Below are 16,035 nucleotides of genomic sequence, written 5' to 3'. Positions count from 1 at the left end.
CAACCACCAGATACTAGACACCCACAACACAGAATGCATATTTGTCACACACTCTATTCACCCAGGTCCCACCCACAGGAGGTACCCACAACAAACATCACCGGGAAGGCTCCAGCTAGTCTGACTGGGCCTTCACAACAACACCATATATAGCACTTCCACCCAACAGCCAGTCAGGGGGAAGGGACAGAGTCAGGGCTTCCCAGGACTTTGGGAAAACAAGGTAATGGGTAATAGAAAGCAAGAGGCCACTGGGGCCATCTTGTTTTCCATCAGGAATCAACTGATCCCAATGGCAGGGCCGGGGTATCCCAAAATGGAGGATACTCCGCGCACCTGTCAAGTTCAGCATGGAGCTACCACCAGCCCATACCCTGCTCTGTGGGCCACCCACAGGTGCCCAAAAACATACACTAGGGGCACAGGGTTGTACCCCCACCAATGGGTGCCATAAGGGTATCCCACGGGTCCGTTCACCAAACCAAAAGAAAGAGAGCTGCACCGCCAGGAGTCCCACATGAACTCCTGTGTGGAAAACACAACAGAACACACGATAAAAAGCAGTAAAGGACAAGGATACGGAGGCCCTGTCCCTCCGATGCATTTCCAGCATCACAGTCGCTCCCCCCAGACTGAGGTGGAGGGTGCCTTATCTCCCACGGGTGCCTTATCTCCAATTCCGGTGTCGCAGGCATCCGTCTGGACGATAAAGGGTCGGCTGTAATCAGGCGCACACAACACGGGTGCCCGACACAGACTTTCTTTCAAGCCATCAAAGGCCCTCTGACAGTCTTCAGTCCAATTGACCTTCCTAGGCTGCTTGGGTGAAGTTAGAGCTGTCAGTGGTGCAGCTATGGTTCCATAGTCCGCCATGAAATTGCGATAGTACCCGGTGAGGCCCAAAAAGGCTCTCACCTGGGTTTGAGTAGTGGGAGTCTCCCAGTCCTGTACATCTTGTACCTTACTGGGGAGAGGTTAGATTTGAGCCCCTCCTACCTCATGACCAAGATACGTGACTTTCCCCTGAGCTATCTGACACTTGGTGGCCTTGATAGTGAGGTTAGCCCTTTTTAAGGCCTGCAACACTCTACCCAGATGTGTCAAGTGCTCTTCCCAAGTGGCACTGTAGACGGCAATGTTGTCTAAATAAGCCACACAAAAGGCTTCCAGCCCACTGAGAGCATGATTGACCAATCTCTAGAAGGTGGCAGAGGCATTCTTTAACCCAAAAGGCATGACCCTAAACTGGTAGAGTTCCTCTGGTGTGGAGAACGCCGTCTTTTCCTTGGCATGGTCCGTCAGAGCTATTTGCCAATAGCCTGAGGTGAGGTCAAAGGTGCTCACACATTTGGCAGCACCTATGGTGTCCACGAGCTCATCAGCCCGGGGCAAGGGGTGCGCGTCAGTTTTGGTGACGGCATTGACTCCTCGGTAGTCCACACAGAACCTCCAATCCTTGGTATCGGCCTGGGAACTTACCTTGGGGACAAGGACCACTGGACTGGACCAGGGACTGGTTGAGGGTTCAATAACACCCAGATCCAACATCTTGGCGACCTCAGCCTGGATGTGGTTCTTAACCGTATCTGACATTCGGTAGCTCCTGCTCTTGACAGGCACGCGGTCACCAGTGTCAATCTCGTGCTTACACCACGGTGTAAGGCCTGGCGTCAGCGAAAACAGAGAGGCATACTGCTGGAGCAAAGTCCTGCAGGCCTTCTGCTGCTCGGTTGTCAAATCTGGAGAGAGCTGCACTCCCTCCACTGAGCCATCCTGAGGGTTGCTATGCAGCAAATCAGGAAGGGGCTCACTCTCATCCTCTTCTTGCTCTGAAGCCAGCAAGAGACATGAGACTTCTGCTCGCCTGTGGAACGGCTTGAGCCTATTAACATGGAATACCTGGGGGGCTACCCCTGGGATTCCCATGTCAACCAGATAATTGACCTTGCCCATCTTGGAGACTATCCGGAAGGGTCCAGTCCATTTATCTGCCAATGCCCAAGGCTTGGTAGGCTCCATCAAAAGGACCTCCTGTCCCGGAGTCCACTCCACTTGCGATGCTTTAAGGTCATGCCAGTATTTGTTCAATTCCTGGCTGGCCTTGAGATTCACCGTTGCTTGACCCATCATCTGTGTCATCCTCCATCTGAGGCCTAACACGTAGTCCCCCACTTGCTTGGTGGGACCGGGAGGGGTGGCTTCCAAGCCTTCTCTGATCAAGGCGAGGGGCCCCCTCACGGGATGTCCAAAGAGAAACTCAAAGGGGCTGAAACCAACACCCTCTTGAGGTACCTCTCGGTAAGCAAAGAGCAGGCATGGCAGGAGGAGATCCCATTTTCTCCTTAGGGGCTCTTCCAAAGCACCTAGCATTCCCTTGAGAGTTTTATTAAATCTCTGAACCAGAACATTGGTCTGGGGGTGGTAAGAAGTGGAGAACTTGTAGGTTAAACCGCATTCTTTCCACATGGTTTTCATGTAACTAGACATGAAGTTGGATCCTCGGTCAGAGACAACCTCCTTGGGGAATCCAACGCGGGTGAAAATGCCCAGGAGGGCCCGGGCAACCACCTTGGCAGTAACAGTCCGAAGGGTTATAGCCTCAGGGTACTTGGTGGCATGATCTACCAAAACCAGGATGAACCGATGTCCACCTGACGTGGGAGGGTCAAGGGGACCGACGATGTCGATGCTCACCCTCTCAAACGGTGTGCCAACCGCTGGCAATGTCTGCAGTGGGGCGATGACACGGTCTCCAGTTTTGCCAGACAACTGACAAGTTGGGCAGGTCCTGCAGTGGGACTCCACTTCTACTCCCATCCGAGGCCAGTAGAAATGGGCATAGAGCCTCTGCTTAGTCTTCTTGGTAGCAAGATGACCAGCCAAGGGCACCTCATGCGCCAACTGCAGTAGGAAGGGCCTGTAAACCTGGGGTACCACCAACCTCTTGAGGGCACCAGGTTCAGGCTTAGTGGGCTCACTAACAAGGAGCTCACCCTCCCAATAAATCCGGAAAGTCCTAGGCACTTCGCCTTGTGCCTGGGACAGGCCTGTTTCCTCAGACCCTCGAGAGGGACACTCTCTCTGTCCTTTACAGAAGTCTGCCCGGGAGGGTCCCCCTTCAGCTAACAAGCATTGAAGATCGGGATGATCCTCCGGGCTGAGAACCTCTCCCACAGGAGAGTCTTCTGGCTCTTCTCCCACAGGAGTTGAGACGGGGTTTACCACTGGACCCAGCCCGTCCGGAGCATGGATCCCAATGGGTGCTGTAGGAACAGAAGGAAGAGAGGGGGCTCCCTCCGCAGAGGTGGCCTTCTTGCTCTTCCTTCGTCGTGCCTTAGGCCGCGCCTTCGGCTCGGGTACCTGACTCACAGCCAGACCCGGTGTCACCTGGGACCTAGTGACCACAGCAGCAGTCATGGGAAGACCATCCGTGATCAATCCCAACTCGACTAGATCGTTACCTAACAGAATGTTAGCAGGGACGTTGTCCTGAACCAGGACAGGAAGCTTTGCTGTCTTGTCTCCAATTACGAGTGTGACTCGGGATACAGGCGATAATTTGGGAGGCCCACCAGCTAACCTGTTGGTTCTCAGAGGAGCGTCTACATAGTCTTCTGGCTTGAGCAGGGTCCTGTCCACCACTGTCATGCTTGCCCCAGTGTCTCTCAAACCAGTAGAAGGCTGGCCATTCAGGAGGACACTTCTCAAAAATCTACGGGTGTTCTGTGGGATAGTCGCCAGTACTTCCGCGTACTGGTCCCAGGCCCCAAGGGACACTAAGGAAATCTCTACGGGAGCACCAAAAGTGATCCTTGTAGAGAAGGGGAGGGTCGTGGCCTCCACCTCAGACATGGGGTAAGGGTAGGTCAGGCTGACAGCCTGTACTCCGAGTGCCTTACCTTTACACTTGGAGTCACCCCTTTTGTGATCCAGAGCCCCACAGTCCCAACAAGTGCCGGGAGTGCGGGGTAGGGTACTGGAACCACTGGAAGCCTGCTTTGCAGCAGGTGGACCACTACTCTTATTCCCACCCACAGATGACTTATCCCCACTAGATTTTTGGGTCTTAGGAGAGGAGGGTTTAGGTTTATTCGACTGTGACTGCTTTTGGGACTCTCAGCTTTCTGAGAGGCCCCCTTTTCTTTTTCCTTGTCCTTCCCACTGGAGTCCTTAGGGGACACCCGGTGGGAGACCCACTTGTCAGCCAACCTAGCCAGCTTAAAGGGATCCAAAATGTTCTGGTCAGCAACATACTGACGCAGCTCTGGTGAACAGGCTTCAGAAAAATGCTCAAAAAACAACAGGTGGGACAATTCAACAAAAGTTTTCACCTTGTAACCATCAATCCACCCCATCATATTCATGTGTGCAGCACTCACCCAGTCAACCCAAGACACATTCTCTCTTTTCTTAAAATCCCTGAACCTTTTAAGGTATTGGGTAGGCGTCTTGCCAAACTTGGCAATCAGAGCAGATTTCATACACTCATAGTGACCCCTTTCTTCCACACTTAGCTTCAGAATACAGTCATATCCAGTCTGAGGCACTCTGCTTAGCAAACACTTAGCCCAATCTCTTTTGTCAACATCATGAATTGCACAAGCCATTTCAAACGCTTCAATCCATTGGAGGATATCAGAACCCTCCGAAAACACACCAACAAAATCCTTCATAAATTTAGTTGCTGGAGACCTGACACTCTAACTGGGTTTCGCTGAAGTCTCCACTCGAGCTCTCTGTAGCTGGATTCTCTGACATTCAGTGTCCTTGTCTTTGAGTTCAAGATCCCTATTCTTGAGTTCCACTTGTTGCGCCAGATCCTCTTTCTTAAGCTCAGCATCTATTTCCAACTTGCGATATTCAAAGGCCAATTGCATCCTTAATAGCTCAAGTTCCAAGGAAATGCTGGGGTTCGGAACAGAGGCAGCAGGAATGGCGGCATTCCCAGAAACAGATTCAGTAGAAACCCCAGGGGCAGAGTCCTCATTGGTTGCATTCCCCCCCTCATCAAGAGTTTCACCATCGGCCTGGTAGTCCACCAGGGCAGCTATCAGCTCAGCCCTAGACTTATCCACAAAGTCTAACTCCCTGGCTTCACAAGCACTCTGGAGAGCCTCTAAGCTCATCCGAGTTAATTTACCATTCCCAATAGACTCCATTGCTTGTAATGCAGTTATTTTGTACACACCCAAACCTTAATCGAATAAAGTGCAGATATTTTGTAAGTGGCACGGTTATACACTGATTCTTAAAACCATAAGCATCCCACCGCTGCCACCAGTGTAAAGACTGGTAGGGGGTGTCTGTACTTCTGCTCTCTATATGGTAGAGGAGAGGCACAGCAGACCCCAGCCAAGATTCTCTATTACGGTAGTAATGGATGAGCAATCAAGGCCTAGCTTCTCAAGAGATGATGCGGGCTGGTTCTTAAGTACAGTGTAGTCCCTGAACCCCCACAAAGGAATGTCCACACACTTTATTACTGAAAACACAGTCTTTATATAATTAATATTCAAAGGTATGTACACGATCACAATAACGCACTTTGTACTTGGAAGTCAATAATGATAAATATATACACGTCTAGAGTGGTACCACTAATGTTATCAAATCTCATTAAAGTGCATCAACTGTACAGTTAAAATGTCACACAGATCAATAACGAGTAAACCAGCAATAGAGATAGGCAGGAATGTAAGATGGTTGAAACAATAGGCAGAATGCTGGCCCCGTTACCTAGACACAGTTCTGTGTGGAGATCCCCCCACCTGGGCAACCTGTAAATAAAGATATATAGCACAAGCCCAGTCCATATAATGTTCGATAGTCTTACTTCTTCCTATTAAGGTTTTACCCCCCCCAATGTACCTGGTGGAGTAGAGTTCTCTGACGATGCACCGACCGATCCTTCTTGAGTGCTTCCCTTTCAGGCGGGAGCCAAGGATCGTCGAGAGGTGTCGGGGAACTTGGCGTTCGGTGTCGGGGAATCGACGGCCCTTCTTGAGTGCCCTCCCTTTAAGACGGGAGTCACGGGTCATCGAACGTCCGACAGTGAACAGGGTGAACTACGGCAGGGAAGTGACAGCTTCGTTCCTAGCGGTGCTCGTCGACAACAGAGCGTTGGCGTCCTGCAAGGAAGAGGCGTGCGGGGCACCTCGGTGACGATAGTTCTGGACCGCAAAGAGATGATGAAGAACTGTGGCCCAGCACGGGCGTCGAGTCGTTGGCGTCTCTGCGGTCTGTAGGTGGCGGGAAACCCACTGGTGGATGCTCCTCGGCGCGTCGACGGTCGGGCCTTCTCCAGCGGGAGACAAGCAGATGACGATGCAGACGAGAGCATCCGATGATCAATGGAAGTTCTTAGGCAAACAGGAGCACGGCGGCTTCGGTCGGCGACGGCGGTCGTTGACAGTGGCGGACAACAGTCCGAGTGCTTCTCCTTGAAGTTCCGCAGCAGTCCCCGTGTCGGGTCGGCAGCCTGTCGAAGGTCTGTCTACCAGGGAGCGTTGGCAAAGATCAGCTGTGCACGATGGTCCCTCGTAGCTCGGGAAGAGGGCGCCTTACCAGGTCCTCTCTGGGTCAGTCCTTGGAGGCACAGCAGCTTTCAGATTGTGAAGGAGAGCAACAGCAATTCTTCTCGTCCAGCAGGGCTTCAAGGTCAAGCGTCAGTTAATCCAGTTACTCGTCGTAGTGGACTTCAGCTTCTGAACATGATTCCTAGCAGTGAGAGGTCCCCAGATATACTGTTGATCTCCCATTCATTCCTATGGGTCACACTCAAGCATCCAATCACGACTTCGGGCTTCATGCAGGCAGGCAGCCAATCAGGCACACAAGGTATTCAGGCCATTCACTTCTCTCCAGGCACTCACAACAAGTTATGTGTATTGGGACAAGTACCGAGCCATTCAACACTCCAAGCTGCATTCATACCGGTTTTGGGCAGGGTTGTCTCAGTCATTGTGTCAACCACCAGATACTAGACACCCACAACACAGAATGCATATTCGTCACACACTCTATTCACCCAGGTCCCACCCACAGGAGGTACCCACAACATACATCACCGGGAAGGCTCCAGCTAGTCTGACTGGGCCATCACAACAACACCATATATGGCACTTCCACCCAAAAGCCAGTCAGGGGGAAGGGACAGAGTCAGGGCTTCCCAGGACTTTGGGAAAACAAGGTAATGGGTAATAGAAAGCAAGAGGCCACTGGGGCCATCTTGTTTTCCATCAGGAATCAACTGATCCCAATGGCAGGGCCGGGGTATCCCAAAATGGAGGATACTCCGCGCACCTGTCAAATTCAGCATGGAGCTGCCACCAGCCCATACCCTGCTCTGTGGGCCACCCACAGGTGCCCAATAACATACACTAGGGGCACAGGGTTGTAACCCCACCAATGGGTGCCATAAGGGTATCCCACGGGTCCAGTCACCAAACCAAAAGAAAGAGAGATGCACCGCCAGGAGTCCCACATGAACTCCTGCGCGGAAAACACGACAGAACACACGATAAAAAGCAGTAAAGGACAAGGGTACAGAGGCCCTGTCCCTCCGATACATTTCCAGCATCACAGTCCCTACTTTAACGGCTGGTAAGGTCGGGTCCTGCAAAGGGACCTCGTAATCAGGCGCTAAGTGTTTAACGGCGCCGCAGCCTTTTACGGCGCCATTAAACACTTAGCGCCAGTGTCGTAATGAGGCCCCATGTCTTGATTCAGACACAAGATCTTTCCATTTTAAGTCCTTAACAACTCTGACCGTGCTATTCTGAATCACCTGCAAGTGGTTGCATTCAAATCTAGTAATGCCAACCAGGAGACTGCTACAGTAGTCCATCTTGGACCCCACAATAGCCCTTACAATTACCTCAGAGTTCTTCTGAGAAATAAATGGCCAGAGATGGGCTAGCAGCATTATGTAGTAGGCTGATGAGGAGACTAGACTACTTACATGAGCCTTCATGTTCAGATTCTGGTCAAGTACTATGCGTAGTGTTTTATCTTTCTTTTTAGTCATAATATTGCAACCTGCGATAGAGAAGCCTTCGTAAACTGGTCCTAACTTTTGTTATGAGTACCAACTACCATGAGTTTGGTCTTTTCTTTATTAAGTGCTAGTCCATTATGAAGCATCCAGGTCTGTATCAGGTCATTTACTTAATTTATAGTGCGTTCATCCTCTAGATGTGTTCCAGTAAGTGGCATGACTCATTGAGTGTCATCCGCATAATTTGAAAGGCAACGCCATTCTTTTCCAGAAGGTTTAAAAAAAGGTACTGTAATAATATTATAGAGAGATGGAGAAACACAAGGTCCCTGAGGAAGGACATACGTCACAACAGTGGACGTCGCCTCTGACTCTCCAATGCACACTACACTGGCTGTCGCTCAAGAAGGAGGTAATCTACAGTGCCGCACTATCTGAGAAATGTGCCACTTCCTTCAACCTGGTAATTAAAATAGAGTAATCATCCAGGTCAAAAGACGGGGATAATCCAGCAACATGAGCAGAGCGGCCTGGCCTTTGTCCATAGAGTCAAGCAACCTAGATTTGAGATCCAAAAGCGCTGTTTTGGTCCCATGCCCTTGCCTAAAACTGGTATATAATATATAAGTTCTATATCTGTGAGGCAATTAACTGTTCCTGTTCTATGTGGGTGGTGCTCCCACTGCTGTTATGCTATTCCTATTCTTTGTAAGGAGAGCTTGCTCTCTGCTGGGCAAATCCTTTGTGAGCGGAGTTGGAACTGTTAAGCCCTTTGCTGTTCCTGTAGTATACGAATGTAGGTTGCATTTCTAATGCCCTTCATTACCTGTTCATTGTGGGGTGCTTGCACTGCTCCATCCCATGCAGTTTCTACTCTATATCAGCAGAACCTCTTCTGCTGCAACTGACTTCTCAGTGGTTATCTTGTACTGTTGAGACCCAGGACGTTCCCCTTACATGTGAGGAAAGAATGCTATACCGAGTTCCATGGCATAAGTCTTCTATAGTAGGAGGGGTGTGTGCACTCCCAAAGCCTATGCTGCACCTGTTCTATAGACCCATTACTTATCTGTTCTCTGCATAGGTATCATCTACCCTTGTTTAACTTGCACAGATAAACTCCAGCTGTTCTACATATTGACGGATTGCAATTCTGTTGTACTGATTGCCTTTTCTGTTTGTGAGAGGGAAGCCTGATCGGCTCCTATTCAAGATGACCTGACAAGGTGTTCTGTGTGACCGAAGCATTCAAAAGGTTTATCCTGATGTTGTTCCTATTATTTGCATGCAGGGGAAGCTCAGATTGTTAGTGCTCATCTGCTCCATTTGTGAGAGGGTGTTTGTTCTACTGCACACTGTGATAAATTTGCTAATTTGAGAGACCGCTGCTTTTCACATACTTTTTACTATTTTGTGTAGGACAAAACACATTTTTACTCCTTTGAAATCCCATTTTCTATCAAAGTTTAAAAATAGGGAGTACAATGCTCCAACCTCAAAATCATATCTAGAGCACTGCCTGTACGCAATTCCTTGGTTTTGTGGTGTACATAGATGGCTCTCAAATGGAATTACTTTCAATGCATTGGTCAGGGTATCAACAAATAAAGGGGGCAGCTATGTGTGCCACTGTGGCTCGGAATTTAGAAAATGTGTACATAGAATGTTTTAAAGAATCAGTATTCTATGTAGAGTGTAATCCTTGTAAGAATATTGTCAAAAGCTGGAAACGTTTCATTGACAATGCCACTTGTATCTGGGAAGGTTCCGGAGTGGAAGCAGGTGCTTTGGTACAATGGAACAACAATCAAAATAGATACCTACATTTCACGCATTAGATTGTCAAAAAGACTATACACTTGTTGGATATCACCATACACAAGTGTTTGAATGATTAAGAATCAACCCATTTAATCAAGAAACGGATCAAAAATGCCTTAGTTCACCTTTAAAGTCATCATGCCATAGAAGAGGAAATCTAACGTCAGTCCAATTGAAAAGAAATAGTAGTACATGAGAAACTTATGAAATAGAGGCAAATACTCCTTAAAGAAGAGTTAGAAAGTAATCGAAAAAGAGCATTTAATAATAATAATAATAATAATAATAATAATAATAATGTACCCCTTTTGGAACCAAGAGACAAAAGCAACAACAATGACAGAATGTTGTGTTAGCACCAACACAAATCTGCTGTAAAAAGAAAGGCAGCATTAAGAAAGATGGTTTTCAGAAACCAATTAAAAAGCACCATATTATTGTGTTAAAAAAAAGAGACAAAGCATTAGAGATACAGTAATGCATAATGATATCAAATTGAATACTCCTGAACATGTGAATGTAACTAAAAGATGGAGGTTACCACCCATTTTCGGCCTCTTCCATTGTGGTAAATGTGGTGCCTGCCATCTAACACACACGTCTAGCCATATTGATAATGGTCTGTCTAAGAGATGAGGTAGATACATTTTTTTTACCAACTGTGATTGTAAATATTTTGTCCATATGCATATGAGGTAAGACATGGTAAAACAGTGAAAAATCGCATAATGGAACACAGACGTTGCCTCAAAAACAAAGTGAAAAATCCTCCACTAGTTAAACAGTTTACTGACATGGATCATACTTTTGATGATTTTGAATGCACTGTAGCACATACGATTGGACAATTGGGTTTAAGGAAGAACTACCAGTATAACATCTAACAAAGGTATGTATGAATAAGTATTACACTTAACATTGCAGGTTCAAGATGGATAGAATATGTTTCAGGAGTCCTTTTATCCCATACATTCCATATTAGATTGTGCTTTAAGGGAATGGTAATGCTATTTTGATTAATAGTCTTATTTGCACTCTGTAAGCCGTAATCATATAAACTTCATTATTTTCATCCTGTTATTTCTCACATATTTCAAAGAATAACCATACAAGGGTGAAGTTGTTGTGAAGCAAGAGAAACCGTAACTGTATTCAATATTCCAGTTTAATAGTGTATGATTATTATTCTTTTACAGATTGGGAAAACCTTTTGAAAATAACTTTCCTAAATTGAGGGGTGCTTGAGCACTTTCAGGAACTGTACATGTATTAAGAGAAATAATGTATAGAATACAGAAATAAGGCACCGTTTTAATTGAAGAAATAGTGTAATTTGCAGTTATAAATGGCTGTGTTCTATGCCCATGGTTAAAATACACCTACAAATTGAGAGTACTGGGAATTGCTCCTGATGAAAGTTATGAAAACCACACTATAAGAACAGAAACATGTTGGTCATGTGTTAAGACAATGTATATTGGAAGATGTTGCACACCACTACATGTATTGTATAGTATTTTGTCCTTTTATTCACAGTTTATTTGTTTGGAATATTCCTTTTTTTTGGGACTGTTATTGGGTCAGTTACTGGTGAGATTATATGTTAGGAGAGGATACAAGATTAATTCATGTAACTCCCGAAGGACGGTCTGTTTGTTACTATTGAGGATACTGCCCAAAACGTTTATTACATACATTTAATGTGAATATTGTGTGGTGTATTAATCAAATATAATTGAGAGTTTAAATGTCAATAAATTCATTACTTACAATTCTGTAGATTACAGACCAGGTAGGTTTATTTTGAAAAAGATAGAATTGAAATCCCCTCACACATACTGCATAACCCTACCTGTGAATTGAACAGCGTACTATTCAAGAGACTGCAGTGGGACATCACTGTTCTTGGCAGCCGTTTACAACAGTAAGGACAATTTGAAATGTAAACATGTTGCAAGACCAATGTTATTTAAATGAGAAATAAACAGAATGGCTGAAGCAGTTTATCAAAACTAGTAATTAGAAGAATCACAACCATAAGCCAACATAGGCTGACGGGGATAGTGAGAAACACCCGCTAACCAGGACTGGCAAGAAACCAGGGTGTTTCAGATGAGCTTGAAAGGGCAAAGCTTGTGTCTTTATGACCAGCTGCACAAGACAGCAGGAACACAGATTCTAGAAGCAGCCAGCAGCTAGGTCTCTGAAGAAGTGAGATGGTGGCAATGTTTAGATGCCCCCAGCTTATTCCACAAAACCTGACTGCCCAGCTAAGAGAAAGCAAGCAGCCAATGTAATGCATGGTCCATGCCTGTAGTTTTGATTATGGTCCTAGAATTGGCACTTTACCAATGTTTCGAAACACTCATTTTTAATGCTTGCTCACTAAACTGGAGGCAAAGCTAAATTAATAAAAAACTGAACTTCTTTTGCAAGAAGCAGCAGACAGCTTTTAACTGTCTTCACCATGACAGGGTAAAACTGCTTGTGGGCCTAAAACTTGGGATGGTGCCAATTTTTACAATTTCAAATGTTTTGACTTTCAGTTTTGTAGGGGTTCCAAAAAGCAGACAGATTTTACTTTACTGTGGTTATACCATTAAGAAATACCATGATGTATTTTGATTATGTAGCATCTCAACCACTTCTGTGCTGGTGAAATATTGGGTTTATCATGTTACCGAGCTTCGGCACAGTGCATAACATCGACCTGTGCTGTCCCTCACATTTTTTTTGGCTAGGATAAGTGGACCCGTCAAAGCTCAGAGGGAGATTTACAATTATTTACCTGGCATTTTCTCCATGGCTTTATGTTGCTTCTAGGTTGTTCTTAGATAACTGTCCTTAAAAGCTATTAACTTTTGACAGAGCTTTTAAACCTTTTCATTTAAGGGGATATTCTGGGTTGGTTGTATAAGGTCACCTGTCCCCTTGCTTGCTAATCCTGACAGCACCACAACTGCAAGTATGATTTTAGGTTTTACTTTGCCAAAGTAGCTATACACACATTGAAGATTGGTTGGAGGTAGTTTTAACAAAGTGGAACTGAATAGGCGAGTAGGATACTGGGAATCTATTGAACTACTCTTTTGCTCATATTGGAAAGTGGATATTGTTCGACTATGCACTTTTTTATGCCCATATCTCTGCAGGCGAATGTGTATATATATATATATATATATATATATATATATATATATATATTGAACAAGAAGGAGGAATAATGAACCGCACTCCCGCGGGCCAGGCATAAATTGCAAACTCCAAAAATCTGGGTATAAACACGAAAAGCACACCGTATTGTAATTACGGATACCTTTAATGTTAAAAAAGAAAAATATTCTTGTACACACACACATATGGTACAAAGTGCAGCAAAAACACAAACAACAGAGGTAGGACGCTGTGGTGTGCGACCTGCAGACAACGCGTTTTTGCGCTACACCGAGCGCTTGATCACGTATGGGGAGAAAGGAAAGACTGGTTAAAATGCACATAGTAAAATGCAGTCCTATTACTCTGTAAGTTGATATAGCACGTCATGGCTGTGGATGGGAATACAGGCGGCCATGATGGAAAGGGGTGAAAGTGCATGGAAAGATGTTAATGGATACATAAGCGAGCTAGGGCAGACCAGTGTTGAATGCCAAAACAACAATTAATAAAATCAGACTAAACGCACAGTGCATAATCCTAGTCGGATTCTACCTGGGGTTTTGGATCAACGACCCCCGCATGAACCCTAATATACAAGGTATGTTCACAGTCATTGAACATAGCTGGTCTGAGGCCCGATGTGACAAAATTTCATACATTACACTAAACATGCACATAATAAAATCCAATACCCCAAGTAGGTGATTGATACACCTTGGTTAACAATAGATAATAATGGAGACATCACACCTCGGATAAGGCATACCCAAAATCATAAAGATGTACATGAAATACATTACGGCTGCTAACAACAACAGTGCAACTGTGTAATATAGAGAGGACATAGGAGCTAAAGTGCAAGTGCAAAGATGACGGTAAAATCATCATCATAGAGGGTAATGCAATAATACACCCAACATGCAACTCTTACCAGGTGAAAAAAATAAATCCTAGAAATCCAGCAAAGCTGCTGAGGGACTCATTAGGTAAGGGAAATCAACCATTTATGAGAATTCTCCTTAACAGATACCCATGTATTGCATGAATTTTGCGACCTCCAGGCGGCTGAATGGCAGACAGTTGTCTGACTTAAGGACTTCGGGAATGCCCCATGCAGAGAAGATGCTATCTTGGACAGGCAAGACATTGGTGGCAGCCGTGGATGATGTCATATGTGCAAGAGGGAATTGTGAATATTCAACCATGATGACTAGCCAATATTTGCTCTCCCCAAAAGGACCGAAGAAGTCAATCACCAGGTGGGTCCAAGGGAGCTCCGGCATGTCGGACATCTTCAGGGATTCAGGGTTATTAGGCTTGGATGTGCATGGACACAGGTGGCAGGCACCAGTTGTGCATTCCACCATCTGATCTAGTCCTGGGAACCACATGGTGTCTCTCACCTGTCTTTTTGTGGCCACCACCCCTGGTGTCCTTCATGAGCTAGATCTACGGCCTGTTGCCACAGATCCGTGGGAATCACTATTCTGTGTCCTCACATGAAGAGCCCTTCTGTGGGTATCGATAATTCCTCTCTTATGTTCCTGAAGGCCTGAAGTTCTATCATGGCACAGTCTCCGACTTGCCTGTTTGTGAAGTCTGTGTCTCTACACCTTCCGGACCTAATCAGGTGCTGTACCTGTTTCAGTGTGTTGTCCTGTTCTGTGTGTTCCAGTATTAATGTTGGCGTGAAGGCCCTTGGGAGCTGTGATGGGTGAGGAAGTTCACGCACTCCTCTGCCATTGAGTTATTGGTGGAGGTGTCTAGTAGTGGGTGCCGGGACATCAAATCTGCCGAGTTGTATTCCTTTCCCGTCTTGTGAACAATTGTGAAGTCAAAGTCATGCAATCGCAGGCCCCGTCTCTCTATCCATGGCAGAATCTGCAATTTAGAGCTTCCATAGATGGTCACCAGAGCTCAGTGATCCGTCATGATCATGAAAGGCTTTCCAAGGCAAACATCTGAAAGTGCTTGCAAGCCCATATGATGGCCAGGCCCTCCTTTTCCGTTTGCCAGTATCTTGTTTCCACCTCCGGCAGGCTCTTGCTGCCGTGGGCAATTACTGTTCTGGGGATTCTCTCCCTGGTCGATGTTGCGTCAAAATCATCCCCAGGCCAACTGGACTAGCATCCACATTTAATTCTGTGCACATGTTTGGGTCGAAGTAGGCCATGCGTTCAGCCAAGGCAATGTCTTTCTTTATTTGTGTAAATGCCTCCTCACATTGCTGAGACCATCAGAATATTCTACCCTGCTTGTTGAGTTCCCTGAAAGGGGCACTGGTGGTTGCAGATATCAGCTGCAGTAGCTGGCCATCCCCAGGAAGTACCTGACTTCACTGCCATCCTGGGGAGCTGGAATCTCAGAGATGGCAGACACTTTGCATGGATCAGTGCTCATGCCTTTGTGTGAGAAAAAAACGTGTCCATAGAAATTAAGGCGAGATTTGTGAAGCACACAGGTGTCCTTGTTCAGTGTCTGCCCGGCCTCTCGGAGCGTTGTGCAGACTTGGTGAAGAGCTTGATCGTGCTGAGCGATTGTGGCTCTAAACACCAGGATATCATTTCTGTAGTTGAAGAAATTACTCACATGATGAATCACTCTCTGCACCCTCTCTTGAAATATTTCAGCTGCCGAGCAGATACCAAAACTGAGTCTCTTGTATCCGAAGAGCCCAATTGGTGTGGCAAAAGTAGTGATATATCTGTTCTGTTGGTCTATCATGATCTGATGATAGCCTTTGTTCAAGTCGAGCTTCGAGAACACTTTCGCCCCTTTTAGCAGGCTGATCATGTCATCCACGTGCATTCCGGGATGCCACTCACGTCCGATGGCCTTGTCCGCTTGTCGAATGTCCATGCATATGTCTATCTTGTCGGGGGATCCTCTCTTGGGTACAGCCACCATTAGGGACACTCAGGGGGTGGGACCGTTGGCCGATTCAATTATTCGTTCCTTCAGCAAGCACTGCATCTCTTCTTCAACAAGTGATTGCAGATAAACTGGTATTCTCCTGGGGTGCTGAGCCACGGGTGTTATGGATTTGTCAATGTGAAACATCG

This window comes from Ambystoma mexicanum, chromosome 1p (assembly GCF_040938575.1).
Source record: "Ambystoma mexicanum isolate Mex_15411 chromosome 1p, UKY_AmexF1_1, whole genome shotgun sequence".
Lineage (NCBI taxonomy): Eukaryota > Metazoa > Chordata > Amphibia > Caudata > Ambystomatidae > Ambystoma > Ambystoma mexicanum.
The sequence above is the reverse complement of the archived record's forward strand: the minus strand, read 5'-3'. Positions refer to the sequence as shown.